The sequence below is a fragment of the Caretta caretta genome, chromosome 1, assembly GCF_965140235.1.
Source record: "Caretta caretta isolate rCarCar2 chromosome 1, rCarCar1.hap1, whole genome shotgun sequence".
NCBI lineage: Eukaryota > Metazoa > Chordata > Testudines > Cheloniidae > Caretta > Caretta caretta.
The window spans coordinates 127,556,474-127,576,731 of NC_134206.1; the positions used below are offsets into that span (position 1 = coordinate 127,556,474).

General features: G+C 40.8%; 1 long non-coding RNA gene across 1 annotated transcript; it reads right to left on the reverse strand.

The window, feature by feature from the left end:
* Positions 1–3,191: 3,191 nt before the first annotated feature.
* Positions 3,192–16,262, reverse strand: LOC142070194 (uncharacterized). The gene is made up of 3 exons (XR_012666199.1): positions 16,149–16,262; positions 4,741–4,798; positions 3,192–4,143 (listed from the first exon to the last, which is right to left on the reverse strand). It is a non-coding gene; the product is annotated as an uncharacterized LOC142070194 (long non-coding RNA).
* Between the last annotated feature and the right edge of the window lie 3,996 nt (positions 16,263–20,258).

Below are 20,258 nucleotides of genomic sequence, written 5' to 3' on the forward strand. Positions count from 1 at the left end.
GAAGACAAAGGAGAGCTAAGAACAACCTATGAAAAGCAGGGCTCCCCAAAAGGAACTAAGATGTAGAACACAAGGAGAATAGGGGTGCATGTGCAGACCACACAGGCACTGCTAAAGAAAAATCACTAGTCCTGGGTGCATACAGTGTATGCACAACCTGAAATGAACTACACATACGGACAATAACTCAAACTTCTTCATCTAGTGAAGTTGTGGTCTGGTTCAGACACTTGCGAAGTTTGTATTCTCAACTAAAGAACCTTGAAATTCAAGATAGAGGGCCTGCAAAGCAGGAGTTAACACAAATACAAGAACTATTATGTTGAAATTAATGGAATTACACCAGTATAAAGCTGGTAGAAATAAAGAGAATCAGGCCTAAAATGTCTGACAACAAATTCAACTTTTCAGTGAAACTCATAACTTTTTGGCAAACCATTATCCTTTCATGGGGACCTAGGCTCTGCCCCAGCAAACTGGTCTGTGCAAGCAAAGGGGTCTTGCCCATGTATACCAGCTTGGGAGATCAGGGCTCTAGAATATAATTACATTGTTCTTGCTAAATAGATTATTTATTTCTTCAACTGAGAAAAGGGAAAGTAAAGCTCAGGCTTCAAGCCCCTTCAACCACCTTATGTTGTCAACTCATTTTGGCCTGGGACAGTTTCCTCTCCTCCCCCGGTGAGACTTCAAACTCTTGCACGTTTCTTATCTTCTCCGTATTAGCTGTCAGGCCCTTCCTTATCTTTCTCTGCACCAACATATCTCTGTGCATCCCCCAGGCCTCAATCTCCATCCTCCAGGCCTTTCCCCTCCCTTTTCTTATCATGTGATTAAAGACTCTCATTCTACAAGCATACAATGGGAAAGGACCCTCCCTATTTTGGCTTCCATAACCATGCTATTGTTAAAGAAATGATGGCCGGTTGAAAGACAGAGCAGACCAATGTGGTTTGTGTTTTGGACTGGAGACGAGTACACTTCAACATTTCATTACAGTTGGATCTATTTAAAATTTTCTTCTCAGGTTCACGTCTATGTATGGTTAGCAGATTCTGACAGGTCTAAGTAATGGTTGATATCTTTCAACAGCTTGTAGGCACACTTACTCATCTATCTAGTTTTTTTATATTCTCACGAACACCATGGTATTGGAGAAGCACCTTCAATGGAGTTATACATTTCTAGTGCTAGTTAGCCTACTTTCCCCAAATATTTTTCACGATAATACTTCAAAAAGCATATGTCAGAAGAAACATCAAAGAGTGGGATTAGGCTTTGCCAGCTCATCAGACCTGCAAAGGTACAACTAACCACATGTGTGGTTTGCCAAGGTAAAGTAATCAAAGATTTCTAAATGCCAGTTTAACTTCAGAACTGTATCTAACAGGACCAATCATGAAAGGTGCTGAACAGCTATTTGCAAGATACCAAGCATTTGACTCCCACTGAAATAAGGGCACTCAGTACCTCACAGAACAGACTCCTTTGTTAGTGGTGTGTTTGACAGCATGCAGTAAATACATCATACTGTACACCTCAATTGTAATTTTACAGTGTACCATTTTGATGTAGTTTGAATATTGTGCTGAGAAAACCTGACTGCAAAAGGTTTACAGGAATTTTTTTTTTTTTTTTTTTTGGAACACAAGACTAACATTACGCATGGGAATGATACATTGTCGGTTTGTTAAATCTGACTTTTTAAAAAAAATGCTGATGTACAGGACCTGGATGTGAAAATAGCTAGTGGCTCAATAAAGGTTTTTCTTGTCTGTGAGGTCATGTCTTGAAGCAGCCATATGAATAACAACATCCTTAACATATCTCCCAGCTACTCCTTTGGGAGAGTGATGAAAAAGTGGAAAAGTGGAAAAAACAGAAAGTCTGATTCATTGACAAGTTGTGATTTTTTTTAGTGTACTGTTCCATGTATCATACTGCCCTTTAAAGTCCCTGATTTACTAACATACTCTCAGATTACTGTTTTATTTCAATTAATAAATGAACATTAGTATGGTCTCACCTTATCATTGGCAATGAGACTAGCAATGGCTTTTAAGGGGAGATACCTTGTCTTCTTGTTTTTGCAAAGGACTACGTACATATAAACACCTATAGAAAAACAACAATGCATATTAATCTTTAAGTAGGCTGTAATGCTGTGTTCCAATATGAATCAAGTTTAAAATGCAATTTAATTTGGTGGTTAGTCTATTCTTTAATGGATATTGGCCACATTAAACAAGCAAGCAAACAAAAAGAATCAGCAGAGTGCATCAAGATTAGTGTCCTCTTCTTACAACAAGGTATGTCTATACTGCTGCTGGAAGTGTGCTTCCCAGTGTGGAATAGATAGAAAAGTGCTAGCTCTGCTCAGCCTACTGCACTAAAAATAGCAATGCAGCTTGGGACAAGATGGGCAGAGGCTTGGGCAAGCTGCCCCAAAAGGTACCCAATGTGTCAGGGCCGGGGGTAGGGGAGTGTACTCAGGCTGCTAGTCTAATCCACTACCCAGGCTACCCTTGGCTTACACAGCTATTTTTAGCGTGCTAGCTCGAAGTATGCTCCCAGCTGCAGTGTAAACAGATTTAAGATTTGATCATGCAACTTCTACCCCCCCAGATAATCAATGAGACATCAGCAACATTGACTGAAGATTGGAGCCTTATGGCCTTTTCCATGAGGTATTTGTGGAGACAAAGTTCCTGCCCTTCTCAGATATGGGTGGAGAATGATCAACAGATACTGCACCTTGACATGACGTGCACTTTCCCAAGGCAGTACAGGTGGTCACTGCTGACCGAGAAGGATCATGGGCAGGAAGCACAGAGTCTGAAGTCCTGGGCATGGTCCAGTATCGAATGGGGTCTTTAAAATAGACACTTGAATGTAACTTTGTTGTTTTTGCTTTATAAGAGGAGGACAGTCTGTATATCCCTTGACTGAGGGATTGCCAATGGATATTAATACTAACCAAGTCACATGAAGAGAGCTCTAAATCTCCCCATTCCGAACAGGAAGCTGGTTACATATGGACTTTTGAACATGATGACTTGGTTTTCCTGGACTTTTTTTTTGAAGATCAGACTCTTGAGCGCCAAGGTAAAGAACAGTCAGGAATTAAATAATCCTGACTGAAACAGTTGAATGATTTACTACTTTATTTAAAAGCAAATAATACAGAAAAAGTTGTTGGACCATACTTTTATAGTACTTCCGCTGTTTATTTATTCTTTAAAATGTTTAGTTTAATGGGAGAACATTCCCCCCCAAATTGTCCAAGGCACAAAAATAATTCAGGTTCTGTTGTGTAACAGTGGCTGATCCCTTCTTGACATTGGCAAGCATCCTTTTCGTTATCTGTATTTCAGTTGAGGGAGGATGCAGGAGCAGATGTTATTACCGATATACATAAATTGCTGAGCAAACAAGAGGATTACTAGAGAAGGGAAAGTACTAGGAAACAACATCAGTCTCTCAATGTTTTCAGTTAAATATATTCTGGGGCAATTCCCAAGATCCAGTTTTCAGCTAACCAGGAATGATATGCAAACTCTGTAATAATAAAGGCCAACATATATAGGCCATGTTTTGCAGGGGACAGGCAATTCAATTATTTCTTTAGGTCAGAGTTAATCAACCACTGCAACCCCAGGTGCAAAGTGGGATGAGCATCACAAAAAGCATTCAAGAGGGTTATGAAGCATTGAAAATATTACAATCTAAAAAAAAAAAAAAATCACTCTCCTCTCTCCTGACACACACTTGCCCTTCAAGATATTCTCTGTCAACCTCTTGAAACACACAAACATATAAAATTATATAATCTTATCATCATCACTGACACTCTTTTCTAGCAAATGTAAAGGGGTAATGAAAATTTCTGAATTCAAATAAGGGGTTGCCAACCAAAAAAGCTTGAGAAAGATTGTTGTAGATGACTCATTGTGATGCTGCTTTCATCATTTCAGATACACATATTTGATATGAAAAATTTCATTTGGATTAGACAAATTTGGAGAAAAGCAGATGGATTCACTGATGGTGGTGGTAGGTGGGGGGTTGGTTGTTTTTCCCAACTATCACTGGTTACATTCCAAGTCACTGACTTCCTCTAATTCAAGCCTGCAAGATGAGGATCTGTGGGTACAACAAACAAAAGACATCAATGGGACAAATGACTTTATGTCCTCAGCCCCATGCTTTAGGAACTCTTACTAACTTAGTCATGGTTACTGAAAATCCATTAAAACCTGCCAGCATGATAAGGCCTTTTTTCATTTTTGGTAGGCTTTGGTCTGTTTTCTGTTCATGGCATTTTTATATTGCTTTATGAACGTATTGTTTCAGTCTGTAATTTATTGCTGCTTTTGCCAGAACACCCTAGAGAATGAGATGTACAGATCAAGGATTTACTGATAAAATAAAACAGATTTGAACTCCACTGAATATAGCCTTCAGGGCAACAAAGAAACACACTACAACTTGAACATAAAATAAGTACTTCCAAAATGAAATAAGAAAATAAAGCTTGGGTTTCTTTAAAGTTGACAGTTAAAAGGAGCCAGTAAATGTAATAACTTTCTGGCAACTGTGTTTCTGTATAATGACTTAAGCATGGTTTCAAGGTGGTTTGCATTTTTTTCAGTAGATCACACGCTAAAGTGCATTCTTATTCCTGATGAAAATATGCAAGGGAAAAAAAATCTTTTGGATAACACATGTTCTAAAACTCACTGTTTGGTTCCATAATCTTGAAGCTTTTGTCTTTTTAGTTCCTCGAAGTACCGCCAACCTAAAATCAACCAAGATTTAGAGAGGAAAAAAAGTTATAAATAGGTTGAATTATCCTAAATTTCAATGGGAGCACTGGGAGGGGAACACTGTGTTAAATTGATCAGAAGGCTAATAAGTAGAGTTTCTTCCCCATTCAGATTTTAATGAATAAATGAATTTTCATTAACAATTTAAAATCAGAAATATAACAGTTCTGAATATTTATAATCATAGAAAATAGGCACATTCGGACTGAACAGCAAAATTCACTAACTACAAATGGAGTTATTTATACAAACACTATGCATGCGTTTGGTACTAGGATAATACAACATTTATTCATTACATTTCTACTTTCAACTGTTACTAATACGTTAACATTAAAAAAAATCAAACTAAATGCTCTCCATTTGATGGACCTACACATTTTTTCTCTACAATTAGAACAGAATCCTGTAACTGGAGTGTCTATCACCTATAACCCTAAGGAAACTCTGTTTTCAAGGTGAGTATTATATTACTCATGTTAAACCATTCCACTTCACCAATCTTGCTGGCTTTCCTATCTTTGTTACCTCAAACCTTATATATACACACCTCCATAGAGAAAGGAGAGGTTACTCACCTCGTGCAATAAGTGGGGTTCTTTGAGATGGGTGTCTCTATGGGTGCTCCGCTGGTAGTCTATAGGGCTAGCCTGCTTGCTTGCCTCAATATCTTTTCTTACGGGTTTCTTATTTTCTTATGGGTTTGAGCCTTTGTTTTATTATAAGAGCTTTACAGATTGATATTAGAGTATTTTTGGCTGTAACGCAAGGGACGTAGGTCCTGTATGTTGAGCTAAGGCAAAGTTAGCGTACATATGTTTGGGACCTTTCACCTAGATAGATGGTGATGAGCTAAAGCATCAGGTCCATATATGTTTGCGACCTTTAACATAGATAAATAAAAGATACATTGAAAAGAGGTTGGTGTAGGGGTCTACCTAAGTTCATACCCACTTTTAAACTTAACAGGTACACCACAAAGAACTTGGAAAGAAGCAAAATAACTGAAATAAAAAAAGTGAGAATGAGCTACTGTCGTTTCACAGTGTTGTAATAGTAGGGGGTCCTGACCGAAAGAGGATTTGTGGGGGGGTCACAAGGTTATTGTAGGGGGGATTGCGGTACTGCTACCCTCACTTCTGTGCTGCTGCTGGTGGCGGCGCTGCCTTCAGAGCTGAGGAGCTGGAGGGCAGATGCTGCTGGTGAGGAGTTCAGCTCTGAAGGCAGCACCGCCCCCAGCAGCAGCAATGTAGAAGTAAGGATGGCCTGGTATCATATTGCCATCCTATTTTTGCGCTGCTGCCTTCAGAGCTGGGCACCCGACCACCCACCGCCACTCTCCAACTGCCCAGCTCTGAAGTCAGCGTGGAAGTAAGGGTGGCAATACCATGATGTCCCTAAAATAACCTTGTGACCCCCCCAAAACCGCCTTTTGGGTCAGGATCCCCAATTTGAGAAACGCTGTCTCCCTTGTGAAATCTGTATAGTATAGGGTAAAAGCACACAAAATACCAGATTTCACAGTAGGAGACCAGATTTCATGGTCTATGAAGCATTTTTCATGGCCATAAATTTGGTAGGGCCCTACCCCCAGGTTATCAAGGAAGAGTAGGAGCATAGTAATCAAAAGCTTTATAGTATAGTATATAATATCACATGTATCTCTAGAACAATATTCTTGCCTTTGTAACTCAAATTATTTTACCATTTGATTAGAATGTCATAACAATTCCATTTATCTCAATAAAAGTCTTTAAGGCTACATTTGTCTCAGTGTGAGCATCCTTGTCATACATCCCGAGGGTCCTTGCCAACTCTGTGTAGCCTGATTCTGGACAAGAACCTTATTGGCTTCTGATCAGATTAAGTGGCGAGCCCTATAACCCATATTATCTAAAATAATAATATTAACCTCCTAAATCAGGCAGCACATTTCAGGTATAGATGTGCCCCCTGTACCTTTGATCAGAGATTTTTGGTAGCAGTGCCCGTTCACCAAGTGTGGGCACTCTACACATCCTGAGGATCATAGAAATAATAGAACATTACGGTTGGAAGAGACCTCAGGAGGTCATCTAGTCCAACCCCCTGCTCAAAGAAGGACCAACCCCAACTAAATCATCCCAGCCAGGGCTTTGTCAAGTCGGGCCCTAAAACCCTCTAAGGATGGAGATTTCATCACCTCCCTAGGTAACCCATTCCAGTGCTTCACCACCCTCCTAGTGAAATAGTTTTCCCTAATATCCAACCTAGACCTCCCCCACTGCAACTTGAGACCATTGCTCCTTGTTCTGTCATCTGCCACCACTAAGAACAGTCTAGCTCCATCCTCTTTGGAACCCCCTTCAGGTAGTTGAAGGCCGCTATCAAATCCCTCCTCGCTCTTCTCTTCTGCAGACTAAATAACCCCAGTTCCCTCAGCCTCTCCTCAGAAGTCATGTGCCCCAGCCCCCTGATCATTTTCATCGCCCTCCGCTGGACTCACTCCAATTTGTCCACATTGTTTCTGCAGTGGACACAATACTCGAAATGTGGCCTCACCAGTGCCAAATAGAGGGGAATAATCACCTCCCTCGATCTTCTGGCAATGCTCTTACTAATGCAGCCCAATATGTCTTGTATATAGGGCTCCATGGGTGAACCACCTTTAGTTGCTTCTCTCCCACAGAGCTCTGCAGAGGATCTCGGAAGTGGAGGGGAAGGAGGATGGTTAGTGGAGCACCCATTGGGATACACATCTCAAAGAATTTCAGTTACAGCACAAGGTGAGTAACCTCTCCTTTTTTTTTTTCTTTTTTCTTTTTAATAGTGTCCCTATGAGTGCTCCACTTCAGGTGACTCCTGAGCAGTATCCCCACAGGGAGGAAGAAGCTTCAGAACAGAGTCTAATACCCAAGATAGAATTGCATTGCCAATTGCAGCATCTGATTTTGAGGCATCCACTAAACATAGTGGTTGCAGAAAGCATGTACCGAAGTCCAAGTTGCAGCTCTTCAAATTATAGCAAAATTAACATCCTTGAGTAATGCCATAGAAATAGATTGAGATCTTGAGGAATGAGCTAACGCACTGTAGAAAGAAGTTCAATATTGGCAGAGTCATAACAAGAAATAGGACACCAAGAGCTACTTCTTGAGTGTCTCTGGGTGTAGGCTGCAAATCTGTTAGATTAGTCTGCAATTGAAACAACCAGTCTGGGAGACTTTCAGAAAGATTTGGTTCTGTTCAGATAGAAGGCTAACACCCTTCTGACATATAGATTCAATACAGTATGGAAAGCTGATTCCTGCCTCGTCTGATGCGGTTTTGGGGGACGGAGAGACTAGAAGGATGAATGGTCTGGCTAATATGAAATTCAGAAGAAACCTTAAGTAGAAACGTGGGATGTGATAGCAACAATAGCTTTTCCTTGAAAAAACACTGTAAAAGAAGGGTCTACTATTAAAGCCCCCAGTTGTCTGACCCTCTGGGCAGAAGTGATGGCCACTAAGGAAGCTGTTGTCATGGATGGGTGAAGCAGTGAATACCCTTCAAAAGGGTGTTTCATAAGGCAGTTATGGACAAAATTGAAGTCCTATACTGGAGTAGGTTCCCTAATCTGTGGGGAAAGATTAATTAGTCCCCTGAGGAATCTTGACATTGTAGGGTGAGCAAAAATTGAAAAATCATCTGCAAATGAGTGAAAAGCTGTTATAGCCATCAAGTGAACCTTGACAGAACACATAGCAAGACCTGTTCTTTTAAATTCCCATAGGTAGTCCAAGATGATGGAAAGAAAAGAATGAAAAGGAAAGACTTGTTGATAGGTACACCAGATGTGAAATCTCTTCCATTTCTGGAGGTATTTCATGCAGAGGTTTTTCTGCTGTTTAACAATACTTGTTGTACCTCAGTTGAACAGGAAGTGTCTATCCCTGAAAACCATCAAGAAGCAAGACCTGAAGTTGCAGAACTTCAAGATTTGGGTGAAGAATCTTATTGTCATTCTGAGACAACAGATGGCAACTGATTGGAAGTCTCAGTGATAGAAGAGAAGCAAGTCAAATGAGGCAAGAATACCAAACTTAGCTCAGACAAGTCAGTGCAATTAAAATGACTTTGGCCCTGTCCTGTTTGATCTTGTTCAGTACTTTCAAAAGTAATGGTTTTGGTGTGTAAACATAAAGAAGACCCCTTGTCCATGAAATAAGGAAGATATTCCCTGGTGGTGGACAATCTAATCCCCCCTTGACCAAAATTTCTTGCACTTTGTGTTGGCAGGGGTTGAAAAAGCTCTACTTCTGGAAAAACCCCAGGTTAGAAATATGCTGTTGAGGACTCATGAATCCAACTCCCATTTGTAATTTTGGGAGAAGTAACTGCTGAGGTCATCAGCTGTGGTGTTCTGTATACCTGGGAGTTAAGAAGCTGAGATGACTATCTGGTTGCATATGTACCAGTTCCATAGTTTTATCGCTTTGGCACAAAGTAAGGGGGGGGGGCACATCCTGCCCTGAGAGTTGAGGCAGAACATGTAGGTCACATTGTCTATCAAGATATCTACAGATTTGGCTCTGATCAGGTGAAGGAAGTGAATGCAAGCATTTCTGACTGCTCTCAACTCTAAAAGATTGGTAGACAACCATTTGCCCTGGGTAGTATGCAACTCTAGATGTGCCTCCCTCCCCCAAAGAGAGATGTGTCTCCTGTTATAACAATGGTAGGAAGAACTTGAACAAAAGGGGCTCCTGCACAGACCTTGGATGGGTCCTTCCATCAGCTGAGTGAGTCCAGAATCCAATGGGTAACAGACATCTGCTTGTCCAGATTGTGCTTGTTTGGTAAATAAACTGTCCTGAGCCATCCCTGGAAGCATTAAAAATGTAATCTGGCATAATGTTGGATTATGAAGACATAAACTTCCATATGATCTAATAGCTGGAGACAATTTCTTGCTGAGGTTTGAGGTCTTATCTGAATCCCTGAAATGAGATTTTTTTTAGGATCACAAACTTGCCCATTGGTAGGCTTCATGGCTTCCAGAGACACTCCTATGAAATCTATCCACTTTACTGGTTTCAAGGCAGACTTTTTAACGTTGAATTGGAGTTCTAAAATGTGGAATAGAGACATTGTAATTTATACTGCTAACAGAACCTCTTGGTAAGATCAGCCACTAAGTCAAGATATGGGAAGAGGTTTATCCCTAGTTGGTGTAGGTGGGTAGCTACAACTCCCATGATCTTTGACAATACCCTTGGAGCAGAGGACAGGCCAAAGGGGAGCACATGGAGCTGGAAGGGGTTGTGGTCAACTATGAAATGAAGAAACTTCTTGTGAGAGGGGTGAATTGTGACATGAAAATGTGTGTCCTGCAGGTCAAGAGTTGCAAAGTGAGGGAATTATAGCTGCCAGGATCACAATCCTGAATATCTGCTGTTTCAGGTATTTCTTTAGACACCTGAGAGCTAATGTTGCTCTTCATCACCTGTTTTTTTGTGGGGACCAGAAAGTACTTGGAATAGGATTCCTTTCCTCACTGCTGGACTGGAACTGGTTTTATGGCCCCTGAACATAGAAAAGAGGTGACTTTCTGTCTCAGCAAATGATTGTGAGGTGAGTCTCTGAAAAGGAATGGGGAAGGGGAGTGTGAAGGAGGGATGGAAGGTGGTGAAATGGATTGGATAACTGTATGTTATGACCCCCAAATGGGTGTTATTCTCTACTGTGCAGGCTGGAACTGGGAGAGACAGCATCCAAAGGGCAGGGGAGGCAGATGGGATAGTGCAGCAGTAGATTCCTTTGGAGCAGATTGCTTGCACTCCCAAACACGCTATCTGAACTAGCGTTCAGATTATATGGATAGCTGGGATGAGGTAGCTATGGGAGCAGCTGGCTTCTTTTTTGAGTATCTTAGTCCGTTGACAGTTTATGAAAATTAGAGAAATAAGCTGGGTGAGCTCTCTGTGATGTTTGAGGCCTGATAAATTTTCATTTATTTGCAGGTGTATAGATCCCAAGGGATCTAAGTATGGCACTGGAATCCTTCAGGGTGTGAAGCAAGTCATCTGAAGACTCTAAAAACAACTTGTGACCAAATGGACAGTACTCTGTATTTCCTTTGAGAAGCCGGACAGCTGGAGCCAAGATTCTCATTGCATCACAATCGCAGTTCAGCTGTGAATGTAAAAGCCCTGAGTCGTAGGCCAGAAGCAAGTATTTCTTATCAGCACATTTGCAAGCAGGGAGTGCCGTAGCATGAGTCTGCCAGATGACTGTAGCAAGCTCTACTAAAGTCTCATTAACACGGAGTGCCAGACATGCAGAAGGTGAGATATGTAAAATATCCAGGAGTTTATGATGGCTAACCTGGACCTCCTCTAGAGTAATTTGAGATGTATTTGTGAGGTGCTTCATCCGTTTCTGGAACTGTATAAAGTCATCTGCCATAGAAGATGGAGACATTACAGCCTGATCCAGCGATGATGGAAGAAATATTAGTGTAAGGTGCTACCTCCTTGTAAGCCTATGCCACCTGCTCCTCAAAGGTCTTCTCTACAGGTTCTGGTTGGTGAGAAGGGAGTGAAGGCACAGGAAAAAGGGACTGTCTGTGCTCAGGGGTCCTTAGAAATTTTTGACAATACAGGGCCCAGGGATCCCAAACAGGCCTCTGAGAGGGTCCATAGAGCATAGGAGGAGGCAGACACCACCGGTCACATGTAGTCTATTCTCCAGTTTCTCCGTATATGCAGGAGAGTAATGTCTCGCTAAGTAGATAGGGGACGTGTGAACAGAAAACTGTGCTTCAGAGGAGTCCACAACCTGTTCCAAGGGAGGTGATAACTATCCACCCTGGAGGATAGAAGTCTGTGAAATAGGACATCTCAACCAAAAATGTGGATTGGTGACCCAGAAAATCTTGGTACCGAAAGGGGCACAGTGCCAGTAAGTAAAGGAGGTTCCAGCTCATTTGACACAAAGAGGTTTCCTGAGTACCTAAACTCCTGCAGTACCAGAGGAACATAAGCAATTGAATGCAATCCTGTGTAGGTTGGCGTCAGTACTGAGGTAGGGACCTAGCTAGTATGCATCAGTACTGCAGGCACTGAGCACAGCAAATGAGTATGCCCAGACTCGGACTCAGATGCGGAGGTCCGGGCCACCGGAATAGGTACTGAGGGAATCAAAGTGTCTGTTGGTGCAGACCTCTTTCACATGGAATGTCTACTCAAACAGACATGACCACTTGAAGCAGAAGAGGTTTTCTGTACAGAGTTTCTGTTGGTAGAAGTGTGACTCTTACAAATAGCCTTAGGCATTTTTGTGGTACCAGATCCACTTGGAGTCTCAATATCACTTCCCTTGGGACCTAAGGTCTCTGGTAACAGACTTCTTGAAGAGCTGGCAGTCCTGCTCCCCTTGTCAGTACTCATCAACTTAATATGAGAGGCTCTCAGAACCACAGACATGGATGCAGATGCTGCATTCCCTGAAGCTTTTGGTGACCAAGATCCAGAGGTGGATGGGATAGCAACAGTCTTACCCTTGGACGCTCTTAGCAATCAGGGTCTGGAGGTAGACAGGGCACTAAGTGTACTCTGAAGGTGGTGTACAGGGGGGTTCTTGGAGCCTGGGTCAGAAGCTGATCTTAGTGCTTTCCCATCATCAAGAGCTTGAACTTTATTTCCCTGTTTTTTTAAGATTTGATCTTGAATGAGACCAGATCTTACGCTTTGCTGGTATATGGGTATCCCCCAAACACCAAAGACACCAAGAGCATACATCACAAACCTGGATAGTTTCCTGACAGGAAAGACAACGTTTAAAGCCTGGAGATCCTGGCATATCCCAGATAATGAAGTCCAAAATAACCCCTGAGATGGGAAAACACAAAATCCAAACTAAACAAAACTACAGCCATCTAATTATCTAATAACTCTGAATAAAGCAAAGAAGGCACGTTGGACATTCCATCTCAGGCTAAAGGCGGTTGAGACAGAACTGAGAGCGGTTCAACCATGCAGCCCCAAATATCCTCACTACAGTGCGTGAGGATGTGTAGAGTACATGAGCAGGTTGAACAGGCATTGCTACTGAAAAGCTCCAATCTAAAGCTCAAGGACACATGTGCATCTGAAGTGGAGCACCCACAGGGATATTTCTTGAAGAATGAACAGTTCCTTAGAAACCAAAAAAAGACATAGAACAAAATGTGACACATGGTGGTATCCACAACAAACATGTCATTAATATTCACTCTCATTGCGATCATTCTTATTTAGTGTAAACATAGGAATAAAACCTATTAAACAGAACAAGTTAGAGGCACACAAGCCTTAATCAAGTAACTTATTGTACAGCTGTAATATATCCTCTTCCTACAATTCTGTCATGTTCACATGTGTTGTATAAAACCTTGATTGTAAACTCTTCTGGGCAGGGACCATATCTTTCATTTAAGTGCCTAGCACACTTTTGAGTGATGTAAAATATATAGTAAATTATAACAAATCCTGACTCTACTCTTCCTTCACCCCACCTCCCCAACCTCCTGTTACACCCCGCTTTCTCTGGTCTGTTTTAGATTTGAAGTCCTTGTGGCAAAGACCTGTTTTTAAATTGTCTGATCTATGCAGATCTATGAAACAATAGAAATAATCAAGTTGCTTCCTGTAGATGTTTTATGCATACTCGCTAGACATTTTATGTCTGATACTTCCACACTTTCCCCCTCCCCCCGCAACTTATTTTTTTATGGCATGTCTTCACTACTTTGGCGGAAAAGTTTGAGATTGATTAGAGCTTCCTTTCTTAATACACCTTTCAGTCCATGTTTTTATTTTATTATTCAATTTAAATTTCCACACACCAAAGAATGTCTAGCTACAGCTCTGGCCAGAGATTAGAAAGAGGAGAAAAAAAAAAGTTTACAGAACAAAAACAATCAAAGTGGTACCACCCTGTTCTCTCCAGAACCTCTTATACAAATTGTGTTGTTCATTGTCTCTTATATAGTAAAATATTTTACCTCAAAAGCTTCACTCATTTTTGAAATCTCATTGTTAAACTGAAATTGCTCTACTGCCAAGTCAGTTTATTAAAATAAGTAAGGTTTCAACAGATTAAATAACATACAATGTATTGTTTTAACATCCATCATCTTCCACAGGCAAATAAACATCAATAGTACAAATAATGGCTAAAATGAGGAGGGATGTTTATTAACTACTGGAAAGCTATGTAGATACTTGAAAATAGGCTTTATAACAATTTTTCATATCTAAAAATCTATCAGATCAAATGCATGCGTCTGCAGGAAGATTTGACTGCTTAGTAAAGCATAGTTCAGTAAAACAGACATACAGAAATAGCCTTCCTATGGATACATTTCATGCTCTTTAAGAAGCAGATAGTGACATTAAGTTATAGTTTCAAGCTCTAGCAAAATTTTGTTAAAACGATCCATCACCAAACTTTGGGTCTTTAGCTGTGAGTGACAATTCATAGGAGCACTGGACAAGGACTTTTGTAACCCATTTTAATGTGCTGTTCACACTCCACTTTACCTAGCAATATATTGTGACAGTTTTGCTCTCCAGTGGGTAGGTACCCATGCTGAGAACATATGCACTAGTACTATTGCCAGTTACTGGAAATGCCCTTACAGCTCAAGAAATAGAGCTACTGCTTTTAATCCAATCTTCAGATTACAGCAGGATGATTTTCTTCTGCTTTAAGGGACTGATTTAATATTGCCTTGTGGATCACAGTGGTGCTGCAAAGAAACTCAAAATATATGCTGAGGTGTGCTTGAAGTTCCAAGAAAAACAAAACTCCTGTGTTGGTGTGTCTCTAAAAGAAATGACTCTGAAGCAAAACCCAACAGTAATTGAGTTCTCATCTAGAACCAAACTTTCTTCTCAGTTGTTCTTTAAAATGCCCAGCGATGTGTTCCCACCCCAGTTTCATTAGCCTGAAAGGCACCTGAACGTATTTAGCATTATCCTATTTGATTAAATAAACCCTGAGTGTTAATTTTTTAGCACCATTTGTTTTGCCTACCTACTATGGCGATGAGTAATTATAAATGCATACATCTCTCAGAGACAATTCAGCTTGGGATGTCTTTGAGGCTTTGTAATGCATCAGGGTTAGGGGCCCCAGTCATGGACAATGCCCATTGCATTAAGCATTGATGAAAGTATACTGTTAAGGGCACTCCTGATTGGTGAAGCTTGCTGCCAGTTTTCATTCAAAGTTAAATAATGAACAGAAAAAAGATTGTATTTTAATACAGTCATAATCAACTGCTTCGTCATCACAGTGAATGGTTTGATAATGTATTTCCGTTTGCCTTAACCAGGATTGTTTTTTCTAGATTTGACTATTTCACCTAGTATAGAATAAGTTTTCCTCTTTTGCTTATTTTTTGGTTTGCATTAATACCTTATTTTCAATCACGTTTAATAATTCATTACAAAACCAGATTTCAGTCAACTTCAGATAGACTATTTTCAGATCAATAAGGACTACCTTTTGTGCCTCACTATATTGGTGTTATCCTAGGGAGACAAGGAGTTTGAGAAGATTTTTGTTTAGAATCTAGAATATAAAATGCAGTCCAAGCATGATCTTCAAGGGGTGTATATGCTGTAGCAAGTTGTAGCCTTGAACTGTCTCTTCAGTTATACTTAATGAGGACCAGAATTCTCTGCTGAGCAGAGATCACACTTGCTGCAACTGAGGAAAGGGGTCTTTCCTTTCCTGGGCTTGTAAAAACCCACAGAATAATTTAAGATAGTCTGAAGGCTGCCTTAAACTATTCCAACTCCAGTAGTCTCCTGTTAACTGCAATTGCAGAAGATCCTCTGGAATATTGTACACCCTGGCCCTGCACCTTCCTATCCCTTATGGAGCAAGAATGTGTGTCACAGAGCTGGCTATGATGACTGATTCATCTCAGGGATTCCATTTCACTATGTCAGTCTGCAGCTGTCCTGTGGGTAAGTCTTCTGGCCTTTTTGGACAGCTCAGGTAGCCCAAAAACCAGAACAGAGGCAAACATGTGGCCCTAAAGACTCCCAATTGCCATAGCAATGGAGGGGTATGGAAGCGGATACATCCTTAGCAAGATATTTCTTGCTAAGCTGTTACCTCCATCTTTTGGAAACTACAAAGAGTGAGCATCTTTATATAGGCAACATCTAGGAAATAAAAAAAAGGGAGGGAAAATTACAAATAGATAAAAAATTAAAATAGCCTAAAATTTTAAAAATGAACAGTGATGTGTTATGATACAGCTGCTATAAGGGACGGGGGGTTGGGAGAGAACTGGGTCCTTACCTCTGCAGAAAGCTAGATTTCTAAATGGAAGATTGTCACACTTGCACTGTTCTCTTTTCTGGACGACTGACGTGAAGCATACAGAGGTATCCAAAAACAAGAAAAGCCCTCTCCCTCCTGAAAGCAAAACAAAGAATAGTTAAATGTATTTAAAAAAAACTACAAAATCAGTCCAATTGCTACAGAAAGAAGTTTGTATAATACTGTGTATGTATAGCAGCAATTAACACAGACATTCCATGTGTCTTAATTAATTTAGGAGTAATCAGAAAGAGATTAGCCCTTTACATGAATAGCAGACTATAGAGTTATATTTGCTAGGACAGACAGTTGTTATACAGTACAGCCACATGGGGATAAAAGCCCAGGGCACAGCTCATGTCAGCTGACTTGGGCTCACAGGGCTCAGGCTGCAGGACTAAAAATGTCTTTGTAGATGTTCAGGCTCAAGCTGGAGCCTGAGCTCCAGGACCTTCCACTCTCACAGGATCCCCGAGTTCAGGCTTCAGCCCGAGCCTGAACGTCTACACAAATTTTTCAGCCCTAGAGTCTGAACCCTGCAAGCCTGAGTTAGCTGACGCGGGTTAGCTGCGGGTTTATCATCACCATGTAGACATGCCCTTAAGTGGTGCAGATTGGGCCACCTATTATTAAAGTTGCCTGAGACTTTCTATTTTAAGACCCTGATTTCAGTTACTTATAACATTATCACACTAACTGTTTGGGCTGAAATTTTTGATGCTGAGTGTATGCACCAGGCTGGTGTTTTCTTTTCTTTTTTATTTCAGGCACAGCAGTTCAACCACTTTTCAGAACAAGGTTAGAGAAACACATTGTTTTCCTCATGTTAAAATATTCTTATAGCCAATATTTCCAAAATTAATTTTGTTATGTGCACTAATATCAAGGTAATGAATGGATGTGCACCACCAGCAGAAACAAAAAACCTAGATATGATATATATTTTTAAAAAGTTACCATCGGAATAATTACTTCAGTCAGGACAGGTTAGGCATTTTAGAATTTGCTACTCAAAGAATTAAATTTAAGCATGAGAGAAATAAAAATGATGAAATGCACAGACCAGTCAAAAAACTAAAATAATATTTTGAAATAATAAAATTACGGAGAATATATGTATATTGCTGGAAATATCAAGAAGTAACAATACAAGTACGTGTTGGGAAGTGAGTGAGACACACACACTATGGGCATGTGCAAGACAGAAACAGACACACTGTGTGTGAGAGAGATGTGCTACCCTTTAAGTAGAGCCGCACTCAGCAGTCTGAAACCTACTTGCTCAGACAGCAGCAGTAGCCAGCAAGCTCCAGCCCACTCCTGAGCGCTGTTGTGTCCCTCTCAGCGGAGATGGGGTACTGGGGGAAAGGGGAGGGAAGGAGGACATCCTGGCATAAGCACCCTATCTCCCCGCTGCTCAGCAAACAGGAAGGGTCTGTGAGCAGTTGACCAGGGCCCAGGGGCTCCAAGGCAGAGGAGCGCGGCACCTGAAGTGTGCGGTACTTGATAGCCTGCTGGGTGGCTGCGCAGCTTAAAGAGAACGTAGGTTATAGCTATCATTGAGAAACTTCAGCACCTCCGTGCTTTGTGGCACTGATGTGAAATTTGGCCAGGAGGAAGGTGGGATTGTACTGTTATAAGGGATGTGTCTTTTGCCTTTCCTGTGAAAACCTGCTCAAATGTGGCAAAGTTATGAGCCGCTGAAAAATCTTTTTAGCACATGCTCAGTAGAGAGAGTTTGACAGCTAAGTTCTCCTAAGATACTGTTTTCACTTAGCACAGCCCAAGCCAGGAATGCAGAGGCTGAATAGGACTGACCATGTGGTTGCAACTCCTTGCAGGCAGCAGTCACTATGAGCACAGGAGAACAGGAGCTGATGCAGGGAAACCAGGAGTGGAACAGCCTGGAGAAGCCAGCAGTAAAAGTGTATAACCACTAGAATGTTTTCCCCTCAGAACCTGGATTAGAATCCAGGCTTGCGGAGTCAGCACTCATCTGCTGTCAACAAATGTCTGTGAAACCCACTGGCAAAATGTGTGCCTTATCTCCCTCTAGTACTTGGCCCACACAGAGGAGGACAACCTTTTATTGCTATTACTCCATTAGCTTGAGTGGCAGAGGTCCATGCTCCGGATCTGAATGTTCCACTGGTGAACAATATGGAAGTCAGTATGGTTCACTATGACAGAACTGGTTTTTTCAGTTTGCTTTTTTTAAAACCTAGGAAATTACAGACAAAAAACAGTATCTTGAAAGAACACTAAGTTTGCAAAGTCAAATATCCAATAGTTACAAAATGCCAGAACTAAGGTTGCATGTGCAAGCTTAATTCGCTCCCCTTGTGTGTACACATAAGTTTTTAATTGCATACTCATATGCTACTTCTGTTGCTAGCGCATGGAACTCCATATCTTTCAGTGTACAGGATGAACACTGCCCACTTAATGAGCAGACATTCAAAATTTTATTTTATTCTCATTGTTTCTATTTGTGGCCTCAGGCCTTATTCACTGCATACTATTCAAACCCTGCTCTGAAGAGAGAATTAATTTCCACATGTACTTTTCTAAGGTGCTCATCCCTGCAGCAACTTAGTGCTTCATAAGAAATGAGTAATCTTCACAACACCTGTGTGAAACAAAGAGATGGTATTATTCCCATTTTACAAATGAGGAAATGAGGCACAGGTATCTTATGTCAAAAGTAAAAGGGAAAGCTGACAGGTGCGGAGGAGCATGTGGTTCAGACAGAGATATCCCTTAGGGGAGGATCTATTAATGGAGATTTTCTATGCCCTAGTGAGGAGGAGAGGATGGAAGATGATAAAATACAGCTAGGATCTGATGAGAAACAGTCAAATGTAAAAAGTCCTATTCCATTACATTTACATTCAATTACAGACAGATTTAAAGTTTTTAAAGTGCTTATATACCACTGATAGATGTCTAAATAATAAGATGAGTGAGCTAGAGTACCTCATATTAAATGAGGATATTGATATAATAGGCATCATAGAAACTTGGTGGAATGAGGATAAGCAGTGGGACACAGTAATACCAGGGTACAAAATATATCAGAAGGACAGAACAGGTTGTGCTGGTAGGGGAGTGGCATGATATGTGAAAGAAAGCGTAGAATCAAATGAAGTAAAAATCTTAAATGAGGAGAGGCAATTCTTGATTTAGTCCTAAGTGGAGCACAGGATCTGGTCCAAGAGGTGAATATATCTGGACTGCTTGGTAATAGTGACCATAACATAATTAAATTTAACATCCCTGTGGTGGGGAAACACCACAGGAGCCAAACACTGTAGCATTTAATTTCAGAAAGGGTACTACCCCAAAATGAGGAAGTTAGAGAAACAAAAATTAAAAGGTACATGCCCAAAGTGAAATCCCTGCAAGCTGCACGGGAACTTTTTAAAGACACCATAATAGAGGCCCAACTCAAACGAATACACCAAATTAAAAAACATTAAGAGAACCAAAAAAGTGCCACCATGGCTCAACAAAGTAAAAGAAGCAGTGACAGGCAAAAAGGAATCCTTTAAAAAGTAGAAGTTAAATCCTAGTGAGGAAAATAGAAAGGAGCACAAACTCTGGCAAATTAAGTGTAAAAAATATAATTAGGAAGACCAAAAAGAATTTGAAGAAAGCTAGCCAAAGACTCAAAAAGTAATAGCAATTTTTTTTTTTAAAAGTACATCTGAAGCAGGAAGCCTGCTAAACAACCAGTGGAGCCACTGGACGATCGAGGTGCTAAAGGAGCACTCAAGGATGATAAGGCCATTGCGGAGAAACTAAATGAATTCTTTGCCTTGGTCTTCAGGGCTGTGGATGCAAGGGAGATTCCCAAACCTCAGCCATTCTTTTTAGGTGACAAGTCTGAGGAACTGTCCCAGATTGAGGTGTGACTAGCGGAGGTTTTGGAACCAATTGATGAACTAAACAGTAATAAGTCACCAGGACCAGATGGTATTCACTCAAGAGTTCTTAAAGAACTCAAATGAAATATAAGAACTACTACTAACTGTCATCTGTAACCTATCATTTAAATTAACTTCTGTACCAAATGACTGGAGGTTAGCT